At 44.8% G+C, this 5,000-nt stretch overlaps 1 pseudogene; it reads left to right on the top strand.

The window, feature by feature from the left end:
* Positions 1 to 5,000, top strand: part of LOC121717996 — a 31,098-nt pseudogene that overhangs the window by 10,272 nt on the left and 15,826 nt on the right.

The following is a 5,000-nucleotide window of genomic DNA, read 5'->3' as shown; positions in this document are numbered from 1 at the left end:
AGTACTCCACCGTGGAATGGGATTTTGGGGAGAACGAGTGGAACAGCAAGAGAGGGATAGAAAGAGAGAGTGAGTGAGTGGAGAGAGGGATGGAAGGAGAGAGGGAGGAATTTTGGTTAATAATTCATTTGGAGAGATATTCTCAGTTCTGTCCCATTCCTCATCTTCTCATAGTTCTATCTATCTTTCTCACTTTCGCTCTAAGTCTCTCATTTGCTCACCCTCTCTTTCAGAGTACTTTTCCATCCCTCCCCCATCCACTCTTCATGTCCCATCATCTCTCACCTTCTCTCTCTCTCTCTCCCTCTCTCATCCCTCTCTCTCTCCTCTCTCTCTCTCCCTCTCTCATCCCTCTCTCTCTCATATCTCTCTCACACACACACACACTCTTTATCCCCCTCTCTCATCCCTCTCTCTCTCATATCTCTCTCTCACACACACACACTCTCTCTCTCTCATCCCTCTCTCTCTCATCCCTCTCTCTCTCATATCTCTCTCTCACACACACACACTCTCTCTCTCTCATCCCTCTCTCTCTCCTCTTTTATCCTTATTTTTCCTCTCTCTTCCTCTCCATCTCTCTCTTCCTCGTCTCTTCTCTCTGTGTCCCAGTAAGAGGGGGGAATGGGACCTGGTGTCTGGTGTGGAGCCAGTGGACTGGGAGGATGTAGAGGCTGATGTTATCACAGCTGATACTGATGCTGCTGCTCTGTCTTGGGCTTTCCTTTGTTTGTTTGTTTGTTTATTTCCTTAAGAAACAAACATACAACCCCCATCCTCTTTAAATGAGACACAGTTAGGAAACAAGGGTTGAAGATAGCCACAGACCCAACCCATGTCCTAAACACAGAGTATGTGCTGATGCCTCTTGGAAGAAAATACCGACTACCATCATGTAGGCTAAATAGATTAAAGTTCTACCTGCTACCGCTATCAATTAAGCTTCTTAATGGTGAATAGGGCAATAACTGGTAGGTCAACGTAGTTTTATACTATTTATTGGATGAGCTGCGTGTGTTTGTGTCTGTGTGTGGGTGGAGGGGGCGGGGGGGGGCATGTGTGTGTGTGTGTGTACCGTATGGAACCGTATAGAAGTAGCACTCACTGCTGCACTAACTGTCCTTATTGCACTCTGCCTGGATTGTTTCCCTTGTTGGGAGTCGTTTTGGGTTAAAAAGTGTCAGCCAAATGTAATGTATAACAGATAATATATGTGGATATCTTCCCCTCTCCTCCCTCTGTGTCTCTCTCTATCTATCTTTCCTCTCCTCTCTCTCTGTGTCTCTTTCTGTCTCTCCTCTCCTCTCTCTCTGTGTCTCTATCTGTCTCTCCTCTCCTCTGTGTTAGTTTGGAGCTGGAGAATGGCGTATCTCCGGGCCGGACTCCGTTGGACTCGCAGGCGAGTCCAGGCGTGACGCTGCACCCGTCCTTCCCCAGCGGCCAGCGTCGCGAGTCCTTCCTCTACCGCTCCGACTCCGACTACGACATGTCCCCCAAAACCGTCTCCCGCAACTCCTCCATCGCCAGCGAAGGGTGGGTGGAGAGAAACGGATGCTTTTTCTCTTCTTTCTCACTCCCTCTCTCTCTCTGTCTTTCTTTTTCTCTCCTTTCTCACTCTCTCTCTCTCTCTGTCTTTCTTTTTCTCCTTTCTCACTCCCTCTCTCTCTCTCTGTCTTTCTTTGTCCTTCCCAGAAACGCGCTCGACGGTCACGACGTGGTTCTGTTTGTTGGGGTCTCTTTCTCTCAATCTCTCCGTCTGACTCTGTTTTTTCTCTCTGTAATTACATCTGGCTGTGTTTATCTTCTCTCTCTCTCTATCTCTCCTTCTCTCTTCCTTTCTCTCTCTCTCTCTTCCTCTCTCTCTCTCCCTCTCTCTCTCTCTCTTCCTCTCTCTCTCTCTGCTTTGTCTATCCACAGTTCTTTCATGTCTGTTAATCTCTGTGCCGCTGTGGATGATTCCAAGATGGAAGATCTGTTCTTTTGTCACGTTATCTTTTCTCTTTTTCTTCCCTCAGTCTAATTAAACTCTACTTAACTTTTGTAATTAATCACTAACTACTGTGTAATACCGGTAGGCCAGTTAGCCGTTTGTATGAGCTGTATAAAAGACCTAGACAGAAGGTACATAACATTGTAATCCACACAGTGGTATCCACATCTTAGTGCTAGTTTAATTAAAGTGAGTTTACTTTGAATCTTTGTCACTGGGGGCCAGATGTACTGATGCAATGTGCGTGTAAAATCATTGCGAGGTATGTACAAACAGGCCGCAATGATGTAAAAAGCGCAAACTGCCTGTCGCGGGAGCTGAAAGTGGCAGATTGCGATTGTCATGTCATGCATATGCTTTTAATGGGAGGATCCAGGGGAAAGTTAACCTGACCCTAGCCAGATGAATTTCGTTCCGCTTAGCTCCGCCTAGCTTCACTCACATCCATCTGGGACCTCTTCGATTGAGAGTGATTTCTGCAACCGACTTTATGGTTCAGCCAATCAGGACGCAGGGCGGGAGTTTCATAGATGTGACGTAGAAGCGACTGTGAGACTGTTATTAGTGTCACGGATTGGCTTCGATGTGAGTGGTTGAAGTAGCACGTCAATAGATGACGGACAAGTGGCTTATTCAATCATATGCAAGCATTTTTTGATTAGGCCCAGCCTTCTGAAGCAACACTTTAATGGATCGGTTCCAGATGGATGAGTGGAGCTAGGAGCAGAAATTCATCTGGCTAGGGTCAGGTTAGGGGAAAGTGGGAGTTTAGCGTAAAAAAATGGGAGGGGAAGAGTCAAGAGCGCCTAGTTATGTATTCCGCGGTATGTACAAAGACTGCTCCTGAACGCGCACGTCTATTCTGCGCCTAAATACTTCCGCCTTGTAAAAGCAGGTGTTAATCCAAATTGCAGTTTAATGCGTCAATAAGAGAACCTTTCAAAGACAACAGAATCACTATTTAGAGCAACAGTTTTTGTGGTGAAAGTATTTGTACTACCAAAAGCAACCTTAACTTTCGTTGGCCTTTCTGGAATGTCTTACTTTCACTTTCACGTCATTCACTTAAACTTTCCTACTTGCTAGATTTGACCAATCTTCTATAGCCTACGTGCACACTTAGTTTGAATAGAACTACTGATCTCCATTATCTCCCTGCTTGTTTACATCTTATCATGTATGGTATTATTTCATGATTGCTAAACGTTTGATTCTTTTTAATGTTGTCATCAGTTAACTTCATTCAACTGCGCTTGTATGTAGGCGCTGCCATACAGTTGTGGACGTTCGTAAATTGCGTTTATGGGCGGAGAAGGGCAGAGTAAGGCGCAGTTTACACTAAGGATTGAACGATTGATAAATACGACGGAAACTTGGGTCTGACAGCGATCGCAATCGGCGGTGTGTCCATGACGCTGATAACGCTACGTTCGCAAATGTACGTACATCTGGCCCTCAGTATATTGCAATCAAGGCTTTGAAATGTTAGGGGTGGCCTCAATATTTTAGTATAAAGATTTTAACAAAAAGATTTTAGCACTGAGATCCTTCTGCACTTTTCCTGCACTTTCTGTGTCTGTTCATCAAAATCATCTAAGACATGTATGAACCCTCTGGTGAAAATGTTTCTTTCTCTCCCTTTCTTTTGGTGTATTTCTGATTCTCTCCCTTCATACTCTCTCTCTCTCTCTCTCTCTCTCTCTCTCTCTCTCTCTCTCTCTCCTTCCTATCCTCCACCTCCATCTCGGTCCCTCAGGCATACAGCAGAGGACTTCATTGTCACTCCCTTTGCTCAGGTAAGCAAAGCTGAAATGATAGATCAGAATGTTCCCATATGAAAATTCTCACACATCTTGTCATCGTTATTTATTCACTTTATTGTCTACATTTTCTATTCAGCATTATTTAGTATTTATTTATTTATTTATTTATTTATTTATTTATTCACTTTGTGAACTCTCTCTCCTGTTACTTGTGCCCAGGTGCTTGCCAGCCTACGGTCCGTGAGGAACAACTTCACCATCCTCGCCAATGTCAGCACACCCACAGTCAAGTGAGTGGCCCACGCTGTACACACACACACACACACACACACACACTCACACACACACACACACACATACTGTACACACACACACACATACACACACACACACACACACACACACACACACACACATACAGTCAAGTGAGTGCCCCACGCTGTACACACACACACACACACACACACACACAGTCAAGTGAGTACCCCATGCTGCCACTTACAAAGAAGGGGTTGTGGGATAGATAGATGATCAACAGCGATACTGTTGAAGGATGTTGAGATGTCCAGATGTTAGATTGAGTTTTTTCTGTCTGTCTATCCAGTGTTAAAGTATCTGTCTCCCTCTTCTGGTTTGTGTCTGACAGACACCCACACACACGCACACACACACACACACACACACACACACACACACACACACATACACACACTTTTTTGATCTCTCTTTGTCAAATATATAATACAAACTGCAACGCACATGCACACAAAACAAGCAAGCAAACACACACACACACACACACACACACACACACACACACACACACACACACACACACACACACACACTTTTGAAGCTTGTCTGCACTTGTCTGCTCTGCTTGTCGCTGAAACTGCTCTTTGTGTGTGGACAGGCGGTCACCACTGGGCAGCCAGTCATCAGGCCCCAAGTCTTCATTATCTGGTGAGATAATCCTCCTTACGCAAGTCCAGCCATTTCAATCATCTCCGTTTCGCGGGCCACTGGCCCTAATGCCTGATGTTATGTGTACGTTTTTAATGGCATTAGATGGCGTGCGTGGGTGGAATGTTTTCCTCTGCTTTTAATCAATAGTGAACCTTTTAGCTAAAATTTTTTAATTAGTGTGTGTGTGTGTGTGTGTGTGTGTGTGTGTCAGTGCATTCCTGTGTAATCTGAATGGACTTAACTTTGCGTGCTTCGTGGTTGTGAATATTATAATTGTTTTA

The sequence above is a fragment of the Alosa sapidissima genome, chromosome 9 (assembly GCF_018492685.1).
Source record: "Alosa sapidissima isolate fAloSap1 chromosome 9, fAloSap1.pri, whole genome shotgun sequence".
Taxonomy (NCBI): Eukaryota; Metazoa; Chordata; class Actinopteri; order Clupeiformes; family Clupeidae; genus Alosa; species Alosa sapidissima.
The sequence above is the reverse complement of the archived record's forward strand: the minus strand, read 5'-3'. Positions and strand labels throughout refer to the sequence as shown.